At 46.2% G+C, this 18,328-nt stretch overlaps 1 protein-coding gene across 1 annotated transcript in view; it reads right to left on the minus strand.

The window, feature by feature from the left end:
• CFAP97 (cilia and flagella associated protein 97) overlaps positions 1-18,328 on the minus strand; it is a 390,032-nt gene that overhangs the window by 135,101 nt on the left and 236,603 nt on the right. The gene's annotated exons all lie outside the window — the stretch shown is intronic.

An 18,328-nucleotide genomic window follows, 5' to 3' on the forward strand; every position in this document is an offset into this window, starting at 1 on the left:
GGACAATATCTATTGATCCAACAGGCTAGAGAACAGGGAGCAGACTTTATATACTTTCGGCTCAGACACACACTCAAATCACTCTTCACAGTGTTTCCGGCGCAACCCCCTACATGGCAACTCCTACACGGGGTGATTCAAACATAAGGCGAGGGCAGGTTGATATTGAATATTTACCAAGACCTACTAACGAGCACTATAAGCAATCTGACAACACCGAAAGAGAGATGGGAAACATCACCGAGGAGCCCGATCACTGAAGAAGCTTGGGCATATATACTGTGGCAAACTCAGAAAGTCTCCCTGAACTCTAGATATGAACTGATTCACTATATCCAGTATATCACTTCTGGACAGAGGTGCTAGATAAAATGTCATTAATCGTGGGTCAACAGGTGGAGCAAAGTCCGCGAGTAGCGATGCCAAGGACCTGCAACCCTCAGTGAGGAGACTGGCAGGACTACTGCTAGTACACGCACGCAGGAAAGTGACCATAACCTGGGGGAAAGGCTGTCCGCCCGCACCACAGCTCTGGCTCCAGGACGTGGCATATTGTCATGATACAGAGACAGCCTTCATCAGAATTCTATCTCTACATACACGACCCCCAGATGTATGGGGCCCCTACATTAACTATCTGCTTACCCTACCAGACTGAATCCCACCAATTCCTCTTTGGCTTTTCTCTTTGTTTTCAGTTTTCTTCTGGATGCTCAATGCAAATCGATGTGTTAATGTAATGCTGATGCAAAATATTGAACTCATGTCACAGGGTGGATGGAGGGGGATTGGCCACCAGGCTGAGCAACTTTAGTTTTGTTTGTTGTTTAAAAACCAAAAATAAAGTTTTAAAAAAAAGTCAATACAACAACAGTGTAGCACACACTAATGTTGTACCAAACATAGTACATAAAATGTACTGGTTAAGGGTCAGAAAAAGTAAATGTATATGTAAAATTGTATGCAATTAAAGCTTTTCAACTATCCTGTAATTATACCGTTTTTATTCTAACAGAAAATAAACCAGTGATTTCAGCTTTACTACGGTATACAACTAAGTAACCGTACCAAGTGTAAAGAAATATATATTCCATGAGCACTATCCTGAATTATACTTGTTGAGATGGATTTCTGAACTCTAACCTGGTGGGCAGAGGTTCAGAAGGCCAGCCTAGTTTCTTGGAACAGGGTAACCTTCTGGACACGCCAGACCAATCAAGGTAATATTGGCGGCGGTAAAGACTAGGTCTCAAGAGGGGCGAGGGTGACTGAAAGACCTCAATGAGAACACAGACTTAAGGACACTTACAAATCACTCTCAGTCAGGTGTATGTATATCAAAAATACAAATACATGTATTCAAGGCCTTTGAGTTTCAACACAATAGTTATTTAACAGTAACACTTTTAAACCAATACAAACCTACTAAAATACATATATACAAAACCAAGGGGCCTAAAGGGTTAATGCACGAAATGGGTCCACAACCTAGAAAAGGGAAAGAAGCAGGAAGCGCAAAGAGTCGTTAGGCAGTTCTGCAGGAATCACAATCCTAACTGAAAGGCAGTCCAGTACCTAAGAAGAGGGGAGCCCATTGCTCAAATGTACTTGCAATGCTGGCGCACGCGGTAGTGCAGATGGGCAAAATCTGGGTCTCTTGTAGGGTCTGTAGCAGCTCAGGAAGGTGGGTGAGGTGATGCAGAATAGGTTTCCACTATTCTTGGAGGGTCACCCCGAGAGAGCAGAACAGGTTCCAGGAGTTGGGAATAGTTTGATAGCTCAGGCTATCTGTGGAAAGGAGAGGGGACCCTCAGGGGCCACTTGTGCGTAAAAATGGATGGATGTGCTCAGGGCCACTGGTAAGGGTTGCAACTACTCACCAACCCCTGTCGCACTCCAGACCAAACTTCGGCAGTCAAGTCCAATTCGGTTGCTGGTTCAAATGTGGCAATCTAGTTGCTCTGCGGCTTTCAGCAGTGAAGTTACAGCGTTGATTCCCAAACGAGACAGTGGCGTTTTCTCCGCTCCTGGTGGATGGATCAGGCCAGTTTCACTGTAGCAGGCTTCAGGGCACAGAGGGTCACAGCTCCAATGCACTTGCAAATTTCGCCACCACGGCTGGGCGACACAGTAACCGTGTGTACTTCGGTTCGGGCACTCTCTTTACTCCAGACCTGGGAACGCCAAGTGTACGAAATTCGGTGCGAGTGCAGTGAACACAGAGCTTGCGATGTACCAAGTTTCAAGGACCTCCTCGAAACAGCAGTGGTGACAGGGCAAAGATCCTGCGCAAGCTGGTCAGCCCCCTAGTTGGCCCAGGGACACTTCCGAGAAGGCTCACTTGCAGGGTTTGATGAAGGTAGCGAGAATAGTTAGTCCCACTATTTCAATGGGTCGAAGCATCTTCACAGACCTTCTAGTTCAATTAGATGCAGAAGGGTCCAGAGGGACAACAGCGGGCTCAGGGTGCCAAACCTTCCAGCGGGTCACCAGCGGTTCCTCGACTCGGGTTCTTAGTTTCAGGAGACTTGGAACCTATCCTTCGTTCAGTGAGAACTCCAGAGATCAACATGGTATGGGTGTTGGAGCCTTATCTTATCCAGAATCTCCTTTGCACCAAAACAAAGAGGAGCCAATGGGAGATCTGCTCACATACAGGCACACTATACGTGGACCAATCATGGACCACGGTGGTGCCAGGCATTCACAGCACACCAGACTCTCTGGCACCCAGGATGTGTATTGGAACCAGACAGTCCAGCTTACATCCTGGAAGCACACACACAAGGCATGCAGAAGCCTGTGAAAGCTTGGCGCTTCATGGGAGAATGCATGCCCAAATAAGGACTGACCTGGGTCAGCTTGGCCTGGGGAAGGTGAAGGGGCAAGATGGCCAAAGGACAGGACGAAGAACCTTGTGGCATGGCAATTTTGGAGCCAGGCCATCTATTTGTGCCAAACGCATTTTACCTGGCAGGAAAGGGTTAAAAATACATGAAAAGATAAGCTGCCACCAGCCATGTCCAAGGCACATCTGCACTTCTCCTGTAAAATCCTTCGAGAATATCTAGGACCATTACAAATGACAGGAAACCCCAAGTGCACTATACTGAAAGGTACAGTGTGCACTTGTAACATGTTGCAGGAAAGTTGCAACATTGACAAGGACTAAGGGAAACAAAGTCTCCCAGTACTGACTGTCTTTAAGGGCATGTCAGTTTCCCCATAATAAAGTGAGCGAAAAGCCCAGTGGAGTGCAGCTGAAGGCTGTGCTCCTCTGGCAAAGTCAGACTATGGTGTATAACGTTGGGGTGGGGGTGGGGGGGTGCGCAACTGGAGGGAAAATTACACATGAAATGGAAATCTTTCCTAACAATCGCCCCTCCCCGACCAAAGACGGGGAATTAATCCACCCCTGGATGAGTCTCGGTCAGGTAGAATAAACATTCTGGACAACCCCATCAGCATTGCTATGTTGTTAATGTTAAAGGACATTTGTACCGTGCACTATCACCACCGGAGTGGTCCCCTGGCGGCTCTGAAAGAGGAGGGGAAGTTGAGTTAGTGGGAGGAAGCAGGAAAAGTGCAAGAGAGCAGTGATGTGCTGTTGGCGGCCTCAGCCCGGTGGGTCCGTTAGCTGGGCCTGGGGTGTTTGCAGCTGGTAGTCGTCGTGTACTGTTGTGCGAGTCTATGTGTGTTTTTGTTTTGTTGTTGCAATGTAGTGAAGTTTGTGCCGTTTGTTGTGCTGTAGGTTTTGGTTGTGTTTGGTTTGGAGTTTGAGAGGTGTATGCAGAAGGGGAAATTGTTTGTGGGGTTGGTTATGCAGAAGGGGAAATTGTTTGTGGGGTTGGTTAGTTTGCATCTCTATCCTGAATTGAGGCGCTCGGCGTGCGTAGTCTCCCCTGATGCGCCTCTGTCCTGATCTGGGCCTGTCTGGCATACAAGGTTCCTTACTCCTCTGGCCCCCACCTCGATCATGCTCTCTCATAGCCCCCCTGTCCTCCCTTCATACTCCTGTGGCCAGTGCACCTGCCCATGTCAACATCTCAGGTAGTGTGGCGATTACCAATATCTCCACAATTCCACAACACTGTGGTACCTGGCGGTAACTAAGGGGCGGGCGAAAGTGTTGGTGGGGTTGGCTGGGGTAGTTGACTCAGTCTCCGTGCGTGTCGCCTGTGTTCCAGTCTTTCCGGTGTCACCCGTCCAGGTGCCGCGGGAGCTTCCCTGTCGGTTCGGGGTTGTCTGTGTCCTTTCCAGTTTAGTCATCCTTTTTCCCGTTTCGGTTTTCAGTTTTTAGTCTGTGGTGTTGAAGAGCCCGGTTTTTAGTGATTTCCTGAATTTTAGGTGATCTTCAGTGTTTCTTATTTCTTTTGGGATGTTGATCCAGGTTTTTGCGGCTAAGTGGTAGAAGGAGGTGCCTCCAAGTTTTTTCTTGAGCTCTGGTTTGAGTTCCAGGCGGATTTCGTTGCTTGATCGGAGGGGTCTCGTTGGTTTGTAGACTGTTATTTTCTTTTGTAGGAATTCTGCTCCTTGTCCGCTGATTGCCCTCTGCGTTATGCACATTGTTTTGAAGGTGATGCAATGTTTTACTGGGAGCCAGTGTAGTGTTTTTAGGGCTGGAGTGGTGTGGTCTCGTCTGGATAGTTTGAGAAGTAGTCTTGCTGCTGCAATTTGGATCTGTTGCAGTTTCTTCAGGGGGTATTCTGGTATTCCGAGGTAGAGGCTGTTTGCATAGTTGATTTTTTACATGATTAGAGCAACGATAGTGAGTGTTTTGTGCGTGAAGGAGAGGAAAGGTAGGATTCTTCTAGCCATGTGGAGGAGGAAAAAGCATTTCCTCACTGTTGCATTTATTTGTGGTTCTAGGGTTAGGGTGTTGTCCATTAGTACTCCCATATTTTTTACTACCTTCGATGGTGTCAGTGCGTTTCCCATTTCCGTAGGCAACGGGATGGTGGTTTCGTTCTCTTGGTCTTTGGATATGATCATGATTTCTGTCTTTCCTGGATTGATTTTCAGGTTTTTGGTATCCATCCAGTTGAAGACTTCTTTTATACAGTCGATTAGGGTTGAATGGTCGGCATCGGTGTCTTTGATTTTGTAGATTTGAGTGTCATCTACGTAGTTGTAACATGTAATGTATTTTTTGAAGATTCTGATGGCAGAGTCTGATAGATGTTGAAATATAGTGGAGATGGTGAGGATCCTTGTGGCACTCCACAGTCGTTAACTCGTGGAGTGGATTTGAAAGGTTTGATCCATACGGTTTCTGTTCTGTCTGCTAGGAGTGATTTGTTCCAGCATAGTGCTGTCTCTGTTATGCCTATGTCTTCTAGTCTTTTGGTCAGGGTGTCGTGGCTAACTGTGTCAAAGGCTGCGGAGAGGTTGAGCAGAATAAGGGCCGAGGTAGTGTTTGAGTCTGCGTTAGTTTTTAGGTCATCCCAGTTGGATAGTAGTGCTGTTTCCGTTCCTCTTGCTGGTCTGAAACCGACTTGAGCTTGATCCAGCAAGTGGTGTTTTTCTACGTGTTCTTGGGTTAGTTTATATACGTAGGTTTCTAGAAGTTTTGCTGGGTAGGGGATGTAAGAGATCAGCCTGTAGTTGGAAAGGTCATCTACGTCACCACTTGTGTTTTTCAAGAGTGGCTCTATGTATGCTGATTTGAAGATCCTCGGTACAGTCCCTGTTGCTAGTGATAGATTTAGAAGGTTTCTGTAATGTTCTGCTGGCGATCCTTGCGCAAGGATTGATTTGTAGATGTCTGGGGGACAGGGGTCCATGGGTGATCCCGCTTTCTTGCTTCGTTTTACCAGCATTGGGAATGCCTTCAGGAAAGCTTTGGAGTTTGTGCTGTGGTTCCGCGTTAGGTTCGTTGGGTTGTATGTTGTGGTTGGTTGGTCTCTTTTGTATGGTTTGTCGGATGTCATAGATTTTTTTTTTTTTTTTAAGTGGTCTGCCAGGTCGTTGCATAGTTTTTCTGAGGGGGTTGGGGTGTTATCGCAGCCTGGTGAGTTTCTCATTTCTTCAATGATGCTAAACATTTCTTTTTGTGTGTTGGTGGCATTGTTGATTCTGTCATCGTAATGTCTTCTCTTTGCCTTTTGAATTTCCTTCTTGTATGAGTGGATTTGTTTCTGGTACAGTGTTTTTTTCCCTGGGTTGTATGCTTTCCTCCATTCCAATTCCATATTTTTGTTTTCCTTTTTCATGGCGTTTAATAGTGGGGTGAAACATTTTGCCATTGCTATTTTTTTTGATGGGGTGAACGGTTTTTCTGGGGCAATCTTGTCTATTGTATCTGCAATCCATTTGTGTAGTATCGCTGCTTTTCGGTCTAGGTCAGCTAGCTCTAGTTCTGTAGTTGAGGGTTTGGTTAATTCCAGTTGTTCGAATAGGTTGCTTTCTTTGACGTATTTCCAGTTTCTTTTGGTGGTGGTTGTGAGTTTCAGATGTTGGATGTAGGATTGAGTAGACAGTGTGATCACGAATGGGATGATGAGATGGTCGCTCCACAGTATTTGTATTGGTGGTGCCGTGGTGATGAGTTTATCTTTGGTGAAAATTGCGTCTAGGGTGTGTCCTGCCGAGTGCATTGCTCCTTTGGCTAGTTGTCGTAGTTTCACGGTGCTGAGTTGTTCAATCAGTGAGTTTTGGGAGTTGGCGTGGCTGTCTTCAAACCAGATGTTGAAGTCCCCCAGGATGATTAGGTGTTCGTGGTTGATGGCCAAGTTGGTGATGGCTTCTATGAAGTTGTCGACGAATGTTGCATCATATCTCGGCGGTCTGTATACCAGGATGAATGTGATGTTGGTTTTTGGGCTCGCTGTTAGGTGTATTACCATGGTTTTGCAGTTGAGGATGTTGAGCGGTTCGTCAGTTTTTATTTTCAGGTGTTCTTTGAATGCTATAGCGATGCCTCCTCCTTTTTTGTTTTTTCTGTTTATTTGCAGGCATTTGAAATTGGTTGGAAGGCAGCTTTGGAGTGTGATTTTGTAGTTGTCGTCCAGCCATGTTTCTGTGATCAACAGGATGTCAATGTCGTTGTCGTCGAGTAGGTCGAAATCTCTGTTGAGTGTTTTGACATGGATCTTGCTTTTATTAGATTGCAGTGAAGTTTGGAGGTGTTGTTTGGTTTGGGCTTTCTTGTCGAGGTCATCTTCTGCTCGGTGTTGAGGTTTCCTTCCTGGTCGATCTCTTGTTGGGCTGTGGGATTCGGGATGTCAGCATCTTCGAAGAGTTCTTCTAGGTTCTGTCTTGGGTTTTTTTTGTTTTCATCGGGTTTGTCTTCCGGGAGTTGTTGTTGATTGGAAGTTCCTCTTGCTTTGGTGATGTAGGGTTTTATCGGCTCGGTCTTCTGTTTGTTGTTTGTCTTGTTCATCCTTCTTCTACTTGCTTGTGTTAGGTTGTTTGATGTTGCTGCTTCTAACGTTGGGTTGGATTGCTGTGGTGGCCAGTTGTCAGTGAGGTATGGAGTTAGGTAGAGGGATGTGTCTCTTCTCTTAGTGTTGGTTCGATTTGTGTTCCTGTCTGTGGGGGTCCATTCTATAGTTGTCGTTCTTAGTTGCTGTTCTGGAGTGTTTGTTCTTTCTTCTCTTCGTCTTTTCCTTGCAATGGGTCGTTTGCTCAGCATTATAAGATTGAGAGTTGTTTAGTCTGTTTGGTGACGTCTAGTTGGTCCTGCTTTGGTCTGGTTGTCTTGTGGTGTAGTGACAGGTGAGGGGGGAATCCGCTACTAGTTTGGGCTCTGTCTGTAGGTGGTATTCCGGCTGAAGTTGGCGAGTCGCTCAGTCGCTGTCCTAGGAGGGGAAGAGCGGTGGTAAGGGTTATTTAGTTGGGTGTTATCATTGGCTCTCTTTACTGTCCGTCTCCCTGAGCGCGGTTCACTCTGGTGAGCAGGCTATGTGGGTTTGGGAAGGGTATCTGCTGGTTGAAGAGTGGCTTGGACGGGCACAGCTTGGACTTTTGCCTTGTGATGTGAGAGGCCCTAAGTCAGAGTGACACTCCACCGTAATTCACTGGTGGGTTCTGTCTCACTTGAGAGTGAGCTAAATTTGCGAGTGAGCTAGATTTGAGAGGAAGCTAAATTTGAGACACTTGTACAGTGGGAGAGAGGCCTATCAATGCAGTTTGGGAATCACAAAATGCAGTTTCGGCCCAGCGGACCTGCTAAGTTGTTACACCTGTATAGTGGGAGAGAGGCTTATCAAATTTGAGACACCTGTACAGCGGGAGAGAGAACTATCAATGTGATCTAAATATCACAAAATGCAGTTTGGGCCCAGAGGCCCTGCTAACTTTGAGAAACCTGTACAGTGGGAGAGGGGCCTATCAATGCAGTTTGAAGATCACACAATGCAATTTGGGCACAGAGGCCCCACTACGTTTGAGACACCTGTATAGTGGGAGAGAGGCCTAATAATGTGATCTAAATAACATGAAATGCAGTTTGGGCCCAGAGGCCCTGCTAAGTTTGAGACACCTGTACAGTGGGTGAGAGGCCTATCAATGCAGTTTGGACATTGGTTTTGCCAAGTGGTCAGGTTTCTAGGGTAGAGCTGTACCTCTCCCCAACCCAACCCCAGGTTGGACACCTGGCCTATGCTCAATAGTGTAGTGAAAGCCTTGAAGGCTTATGGACCACCTGAGCAACTTTGGATTCTCTCCCTTCATGTTCATTAGCCACTTTAAGGGCTTATGGTCAGTATGCACAGTTAAGTGGGTCCCATAGAGGTAGGGGCCTCAGCTTCCTTAGGGACCACACAACAGAGAAACATTATTTCTCTACTGTGGACCACCTGAACTCTCTGTCCTAAGCTGGCAACGAATGAAGCCAATAGGGTGTTCCTTACCCTTCTCATCTACTTGTGATGGTACAGCTCCTATCCCAGTGTCAGAGGCAGCTGTCTGCACAAAAAAAAAGCCTTTGGTAATCAGGGGCCCTGAGAACAGGGGCCTGGCACAAGGAGTCTTAAGCCATTGGAGGCCTTCTCACACTCTTCAGACCAAGTTACCTTCTTGGGTTTCTTAAGAGTGATGAGAGCAGTCAGGGGGGCAGCTATGGTGCTATAGTCTGCCATGAAATGTCTGTAGTACCCAGTGAGTCCTAAAAAGGCTCTCACTTGGATCTGAGTAGTGGGGGTAGGCCAATCTTGTACTGCTTGTACTTTACTGGGTAGAGGCTGTATCCTACCTCCACCTACTGCATGCCCAGGGGAGACCACTGAACCTTGCTCAATCTGGCACTTGCTGGCCTTTATGGTCAAGTGGGCCTTGTGAAGAGCCGGCCACACAACCCTAAGGTGTTTCACATGATCCTCCCAGGTGGCACTGAAAGCTGCTATATCATCCAGATATGCTAGAAGGAATTTATCCAACCCATTAAGGACATGATTCACAAGCCTCTAGAAAGTGGTAGGGGCATTCATCAACCCAACAGGCATTACCCTGAACTGGTAAAGACACTCAGGTGTTGAGAAAGCGGTCTTCTCCTTAGCATGTTCTGTAAGAGCTATTTGCCAATAGCCTGTAGTGAGGTCAAATGTGAGGAGGTATTTGGAGGCACCCAAAGTATCCATAAGCTCATCTGTTCGAGGCAAGGGGTGTGCATCTGTCTTGGTGACAGCATTCAGAGCCCTGTAATCCACACAGAACCTCAACTCAAGAGGTGCCTGCCTTTTGAACAAAAACCACAGGGCTGGACCAAGGACTACTAGAGGGTTCAATCACCCCAAGATCCAACATTTTGCTGACCTCTGTCTTAATGTAAGACTTTACTTTGTCGGACATTCTGTATAACCTACTTTTAGTAGGTACACTATCTCCTGTGTAAATGTCATGTTTGCACTAATGTGTCAAACCAGGAGTTTGTGAGAACAGGGGGGGGGGACTGCCTCCGCAAACTTTTCACCTCAGCTTGTCGATCAGAAGTCACGTGAGGGGCCACTTCGACACCCTCAACGGAGCTATCTGAAGGGCTGCCCTGGAACAGGTCAGGGAGAGGTTCTGGCTCCTCCTAATCAACATCTGAAGCCAGCAGCAGAGCAGCGATTTCAACTCTAGGGATGAAAGCCTTCACTCTATTTACAAGGAACACTTTTGGAGTTTGTCCAGCTCTTCCAAGGTCCACTAAATAGTTGACCTCACCCAGTAACTCCACCAGGGTGTGAGGGCCTGACCATTTGTCCTGTAAAGCTCTAGGCCTTCTAGGATTCATGATCAGGACTTGCTGACCTGGTAAGAAATTGATGAGGGCAGGCTTCTGGTCATACCAATGTTTCACCAGTGCTTACCCTGCCTTCAGTTTCTCACTAGCAAGACCCATCAGGAGTACCATCCTCTTCCTGAGCCCTAGCACATAGTCTACCACGTTGGTAGTGATAGGGGGAGTGGGCATCTCCCATCCCTCCTTGACTATTGCTAATGGTCGCGTCAAAGGGTAACCAAACAGAAGTTCAAACCGGCTGAAGCCAACACCCTCCCGAGGTACCTCTCTGTAGGCAAGCAGTAAGAATGGTAATAGAAGATCCCATGTTCTTCTTTGGGGCTCTGCTTTTTAGGGTTCTGTTAAACCTTTCTACGAGACCATTGGTTTGTGGGTGGTATGCGGATGAAAACGTATAGGTGACACCACATTCCTTCCACATGGCCTGCATAAAAGTTGCTGCCCTATCAGACACAACTTCTTTAGGGAAGCCAACACTAGTAAATATGCCAAGTAAAGCTTTTGCAACTGACTTGACAGTCACAGTCTTCAATGGGATGGCCTCAGGATACCTGGTAGCATGGTCAACCAGTACCAGGATAAACCTATTGCCTGAGGATGTTTGGGGATGAAGGGGACCAACAATGTTGATCCCTACCCTCTCAAATGGTACCCCCACAACTGGGAGTGGTACCAATGGAGCTTGGGTTGTTGTGTCACTTTTTCCAGATAACTGGTGGTTGGCATAACTCCTGCAAGGAGTTTCTACTTGCACCCCCATCTTGGGCCAGTAGAAATGCATGGATAACCTTTGCTTGGTTCTCTTGATGCCAAGGTGACTAGCAAGGGGGACTTCATGAACCAACTGCAAGAGGAATGGTCTGACAGCAAGGGGAACCACCAACCTCCTATGGTCTCCTTCTGTAGACTCTGTAGAAGAGCCCACCTTCCCAATAAATCCCATGCTTCCCAGGAGGTTCGCCCTCCAGCTGGGAGCAGGCCCGTCTCAATAGGCCTTCCAGAAATGGGCACTCACGTTGGGCCCTACTGAATTCAATCTTGTCAGGACCACCTTCTACTAACAAACCTTGTAGTTCAGAATGGTCATTGGGATCAAAAACTTCAGGTAATACCTCTTCCTCTCCAGGTTCAGGTGTTTGACCAACTACCTCCTCCTCAGTGGCAGGTGAGTTAGGGGGAATATTCTCTTTCCCGCTTTTGTCTTTCTTGACTCCTTTAGCCTTGGGTTTCCCCTTTGGCTTGGCATTGGACATGACCAATGCAGCCCTTGTTTGTGACCTTGTGCAGGGCATCTCTGCTGTGTCTCCCACAAGCCCTAAGGCTCCAAGATCATTCCCCAGTAAGACCTTTCCTGGGACATCTCTCTGAATGCTCACTGGAATCCTGACCACTGTACCATTTATAGTAAGATTTACAGTCATAACTGGGAACTTGAGAGGTGGGCCATCAGCCAGCTTAGTGGGTAACAGAGGAGCTCTGGCAACTCCACTACAGGTCTGCTGCACCCACTATTCCTAAGGACAGAAGTATCTACTCCATTAATCAGCACACTGTCCTTATAGTAGTGCTTGGTATCATCAGGAACGCTAGCATGAACCTCTGAGACTTCAGGCTTCCAGGAACCCATGGACACTAAAACTACCACAGAATCTATCCCACTGGGGAAGGAGTCTGAGGAGAAGGATGCCCCTGTAATCTCTTCTTCCTCATAGGAGAAGGAGGCCAGATTAGCTGAGTGGACCCCCCTAGGTTTTGACCTTACATCTGGGGTCCCCCTTCACATGGCCACTTGCTCCACAGGCCACACAAGATCTAATGGGTCTTAGGACATAGGGAGGCTTACTGTAACCAGAGTTCTGTTTTGGAGGATAACCTCCACTACCCTGTGTGTTCTCCTGTGACTTACCCTTACATTTCTTTTTGTGGCTTTTTTGGGAAGAAATTTTATCAGATCCCCATCCTCCTTATCTTTTGACTTTTCCCCCTCCTCCTGCTTACCAGGATGAGTCTTGTCCTTATGGGACACTCTATGTGACACCCACACATCTGCTGCTATGGTCAGCTTCTTAGGATCTAACTCCTTTGAATCTGCCAAATGCTGCTTAAGCTCAGGGGAACAAGATGCAAAAATATGTTCAAGCATGACAAGACATCTCATACCCTCAAAGGTGGAGACCTTATAGCCTTCAACCCAGCCAGTCAAGTTCTTTAAAGATCAGTCACATATGACACCCAAGTACTACCTTCTTTCTTTTTGTACTCTCTGAACCTCTTCAAGTATTGAGCAGTAGTCTTCCCAAACTTGAAGATGAGAGTTTGCTTCAACATTGCAAAATCTACTCTTTCAGCTTTTGACATCTCCATAATAGCACTGCAGCCAGAATGGGGTAATCCGCTGAGTAACCATGCAATTTTATCAGCATTCACAACATCTTGAACTTCACATGCATACTCAAATGCATTCAGCCAGTCCATAATGTCATTCTTCTCATCATACACACTGAGCAGATCTTTAGGAAATCTTGGATGAGAGGAGGACCCAGACCCATGTCCAGATCTCTTGGATCCATTGGAAACCTGAAGCTTGGCCAGTTCCAACTGGCGATCCCTGTCCTTCTGTTTTTCTGCCTGCTTTATCTTCAGGTTGGCTATGTGGAATTCAATCTCCTTCTGCTTAAACATCAGCTCTTGCTTCTTGAATTCTAGCATGGTCTCAGCATCAGAGCTTGCAGAGGAAATATTGAACATCACATCATCCCTGTAATCATGGGCACCATGGATGAGGGCAGCGACAGAACGGTCAGTTCTGCCAGTGGAAGCAGCTCCACTTCCTTCTGCACGCTCATCAGAGGTTATGGCACTGAGTTGCACCTCTTGCCATTCCATAATTCTTGGGATCATTTCCAATTAAGTGCCTTGAGCAGGTAAACCTCTCTCAGCACACATCATTCTAAGTGTTTCTGATTTAGAAGAATTTAAGGTTACATCTGGAGGGAAAATTGCACATGAAATTGACATCTTTCCTAACAATACTACAACCATAAATACCACACACTTTCTACTCCCCCTCCAGTACCTATAGTTACTATAATGGGTATGGCCAGAGTTTTGGGGCCATGGCCGTGCCCACAAGAATCTGGCCACTGGCTACAACCACCACAATAGAATTAAACCATATAACAAGTACATACAATACCACCTGCAAATAACTTGCTCTTTTCCCCCGAAGCGCTCTATCTGCAGACAGTGGCAGCATTCCACGGATCCAACACGGCGACCATTTAAAAATCAGTGGGCGCGTCCGATGTCCGTGGACATCACACTAGACTGGCTGGTCCCAGGGGTTGTCCGTGGACCGAATAGGTAAGGAAGTCCGTGGACCGGACCCAGATGACACCTTGACGCCTTATCAGCTGCACCAAGTTCAGTCACAGTAAATGCAAGGCTTCTTAAAAGAGGAATTTCAAGCTTTATTGACTCTGCTACCATATTCGAGCCCACGTGGATAATCACAATGTTAGTGCGTCTCGAATCACAGAACTCAAAACGCTCAATGTCTTTTGATCTTATTGCGCATACATTCGGGGACTCGAAAAAGACAGTCAAGATTAACAATCTATTTAGGACTAGGCGATAGTCGTCCTTAAAAGTACTTTCAATAAGAAACCTATTTGATAAAGTGTCATGTGCTTTTTGGGGTCTGATCCCAACTTCTATCATTGCTGCAATCTGGACTGCTAGCTCCCCTAAGAATACTGTTGAGAATACCCTTATCGTATATACAATGAGCTTTGGAATCAAAAGCAGTAGTTGTTTCAGACTGTTGTGAATCCAACAGATTCTTCACCCGTTTGCCCATTTTTTTCTCCAGACTGAGTAAACAAATACCGGACCTTTAAGTGACCCATTTTCCTATAAGCTATCAGAGATCATATAATTAAGTGTGCAGAAGTAGTTGGCGGAGCCGAATAGGCATTCACTGAACCTGATGCCCCATCATTACAACAGAATTCCGGCTTACTGCAGAACCATTCTCCCTACATAAGGTTGATACATGGCTTTGTGAAATGAGTTCATACTGGGTTACTGATGTAGTCATTTGGTTTACTGAGGTGCCGTTCCCCCTGCACAAAGGGGTCTCAGTGCTACAGCTTCATACTGGGTGGATGATGAAATCAGTTGAGGTCGATTATTTTTATGATTTGTTATGCACATCGAGCTCTGTGCTTTTTTTCTGAATGGATTGTCGAATCCCACTATGAAGCCGATGTGGTTGTTAAAGTCGTTGGAGTATCTCCTGTGTGAACATTATTTATTGCAGCCCGTGCTGTTCGCCATTTTCTAGTCTTCCTCATTCTCAGAAAAGCCATCAACAATCACTTCTACTGGATTTTTGGTGATCACAGAGCAAGCTTTGGGAGTCTTTGAGTTCATGTTAGCCATTGCATCCTTTATCGACACATTCCGTTAAAATGTCTTAGATTAATTTCTTTTGCTGTTCTGGGCCTTAGAATTCTATACAGCGGCACAGACACTGATGAGATAACGTCCGTGTGAGGTAGATTATTAGAATGGTCTACCACCTGAATGTCCGATTGGCCAATAGTTTCAAAGGCTTCAGTGGATGGATTTTCCAAACCTTGATCTGTTTCATCATGCCTTATATCTGCGGCAACAGGGTTTGGCAAATGTACATGTCGGTGTCACCATTCCTCTGTGCAGAATCCGCAGTGTGGTGCAGCATTTGAATTACTTGGGTAATATCTGTCATGCCCAAACACTGTTGCTGTTTTTAGGCAAGAAAAGAGTCTTCAGTTCTGCTTCATTTGTCACAGTATCAAGTTTCCTCTGAATGATCCCCAATGTTATTGTATGCATTTGAACCTCTGCCTTTATACTCTCATAGAAGGGAATAAAGGAGCATAAGACTTCGATTAATGCAATTAATGCCTTTTCGGCATTAGGATATTTATTTTATTTATTAATTGGTCATTTATATAGCGCCTATACACTTAACAAGCGTTTCAAAGCGCTCCAACGCAAGGAGGGTAAGTAGTTAATGCAAGGCATTGGAACATTCAGAATGGGCAAGTGCTATGCACTTAGAGGTACAACATAGAACAAGGAGGAATACAGACCGTTTACTACATGACAAACTATTGTACGTGCCAGACGGTTGTTCCAATAATGCAAGAGCTATACATAAAGAAATGAGAGGGGATGGGGAGGGCTAGGGTAAGACGGACAGGGCACTAAGACAAACAGCGTGCCCAATATCGTTTCTGACAGTGATCAGTGCATGAGACATGAAAGGAGGAGAAGGGTTTCAGGGAAAGGCACACTAGGCAAACAAAAATGTAATGGCTGCAGATGGAAAGTCATGAGAAATCGAATTAGGAAAGCTGAACTCACAGGCAGATCTTCAGGCTTGCGAAAATGATCTGGTGGGCCAAGAACACAGTCTTCCCCCAAGACCAGGGGGTGTCCTCACGAAGTGCAGAGGAAGGCGGGGGCAAAAAGTCCAGACAGGCCCAGACAGGCTCAGACAGGGAACTTTGTGTGGGACTTAGGGGGTGGCCCGGCTAATGCTGCCAGTTCTCTCATCGACTCTTTGATGGAGAAATGGCCCAGTCACTGCAGCTGCAGTGCTTAACGATGGTGAGGCACTCCGGTGCCTGCAGGATAAACAAATGTGGCAGCAATGATGGAAAAACAAAAGTGCCCATTGTTGATGCAGGCCCAGCTGATCAGAGTTTCAGTATTCATTTGAGGGGGTGGGGATAAATAACTTTTGGAGTGCTTGGGTCGAGGTTTAGAGGCCGATGAAATTACTGAGGTCTGTCTTTGCTTGCGAAATTGCGCACCCTCGCGCATGCAAGGGGATTTTATTGGGTCCAGTGTAGAGTTGTAGAACACTGAGCAGCTCCCAGGCATTAGTTATAGAGTTCAAACAGCGTTGCCGTTGTCAATCTCGAAATTTCATGATCACAATCCAGTAAGTAACGCAAGCACCCTGCAGTCTCTGCAAAACTGCTTATGACTGCTTACAACTTTCCTCTCTTTACAGTCCGGCTTTCCTGAGATGGGTTCATCTTGACCCCTTTTTAGGCTTTCTCCGTCATAACTTCTCTGTCTTATAATGTCTCTTCTTTTATCTTGTTCATTCAAGATTTTTACATTCGGTTTCGCATTACATATTTTTATGTTAGACTTGCTGCAGTCTTCAATTCTGAGGGCATAATTTTTCTTCCCTTCCACCAAGGGAACTTGTTCCCAGTCTCTGCATGTTTACTACCTGGGTAGGCACAGACTGCTAACTTCTCTTCTTAACTGGTTTCACTCTTGGTATCTCGTCCTTAGGACTGGGACAAGTTTTTCTTCTTATATAATAACCCGCTTCCCTGTTTGGGTTATTGATTACTTCTTTATAACTCCAATTATACAGACTAAGTTTTATTTTCTCATCCTTAAGACGGGGACAAGTTTCTTCTGATCTATAACGAGGCCCCATTAATTTCCTGATTCTCCCGGTACCTCTTTCTCTGACGCGCGACAGTGGCAGTGCTCGGCTCTTGCTCGGGTGTGCTTTCTCATTCTTCTTGCTCGTCAGATTCCCGTTCCATCAACGGATTATTGCTCTGCACTCGCGGTCAGCTTTCCATACTTCCCATACCGGTGATCTCGGCATCGTTCTTCGGACGTCCTGCCCACGATGCTGTACTTGTGATCACACCATCACCGGATAGGTTGTTCCTCACAAAGCCATCCTCACGTCTGTTAACACCGGGCCTCCGGCGTCTTGTACTGGCATGCTCTGCCTTGTTGAATGTCGCGGGCTCTGACATTGGCTTTGCTTCACCTCCACAAGGCGTAATGTCAGGAGGCTTCCCTTGTGCACCAGACTCTGCTACTCATCCCAGTTAAATAACCATCACTTGTTAAAGAGACATCTTCCTTTTCTTTTTCAAAAGGGATTTCTTTTTGCATTGCTTTCAGCCAACAGTAAAGATGCCACATTATTCGTTCCAAGGGGTAATCCAATGTATGCGGCTATGGTATATGGACGGGGAGTTCCTCACAGGGCAAATCCATAATTTGTGATAATCCATGCAAGGCAGAACAATGGATTGAATGGCAGAGCTGACTGATTCGGTCTGAAAGAGACAAGCCCGACATGGATGGAAGAAGATTGTCACCTTCAAGGCTCCCACATGAGGAGGCCAGCCAAAACAGATCGCCGAGGGCAAGCCATGTTGTTCGGAGCCTTGCAGCACGAAAAGAAGACATGGACTTTGGTGATTGAAAGACTCCTCCAACTCCCAGGGCAGGACTAGAAGCTTGGTACTTGGAGGATATCAGAGACATTGATTAGGAATGGTGAATTTAGGGGAACCTTTTTCAGCAAAAGCAACACTCTAGGTAAATAGTATTTTGTGGGCTTTAAGATCTAATATAGCAAGTTTGAGATAAAATGGGAAAACGAGAGCACAGCGCCGATTGTAATCCCGAACACTTTGGACCATCATAGCCTCATCCTTGCAGCGGATGTAGTTTCCTTCTTAGGCAGAATAAAGAGCAGGTTAAGTTAAGGTATTCGTACATACACCCTTCTGCCCACTATCCTGCAATTTGCCAATAGTTCACAAATCTAGCTGCACATTGCACAGGTTTGTCGTAACATGTATTCCAGAATTTCTTTTCAGTATTAAGATTATTGCATTTAGTTGAGGGGCACAAAGAAAGGGTACCGTACACGCATGCAGCGAACATGGAAGTCCCTGCGCATGAGCTAGTTAGTAGCAGGTCCAAGTGTGTGAAGGACTGTAAGGTTTGGAGCAAGGTTAGAGGGAGGTGGTTCACATGTTCAACCCAGTTGAAATTATCTGGTTGGCAAAATCACAGGTGGGGCCACTATGTGTTAACTGACGCAGGGGGCTGGCCAAGAAAGTCTAGAGGGGCAAATTAAATATGCCAACAGTCAGGGTGTGAACAACTATGTGAACAGAGAACAGGTTTGGGCTTTTTTGATGAGACAATGCATAAAAATTGCATTCATGCAGGAATCCCATTAGTTGGATGTGCTGCTATTCAAGCTGGCTAAAA

The sequence above is a fragment of the Ambystoma mexicanum genome, chromosome 6q (genome assembly GCF_040938575.1).
Source record: "Ambystoma mexicanum isolate Mex_15411 chromosome 6q, UKY_AmexF1_1, whole genome shotgun sequence".
NCBI classification, from domain to species: Eukaryota; Metazoa; Chordata; class Amphibia; order Caudata; family Ambystomatidae; genus Ambystoma; species Ambystoma mexicanum.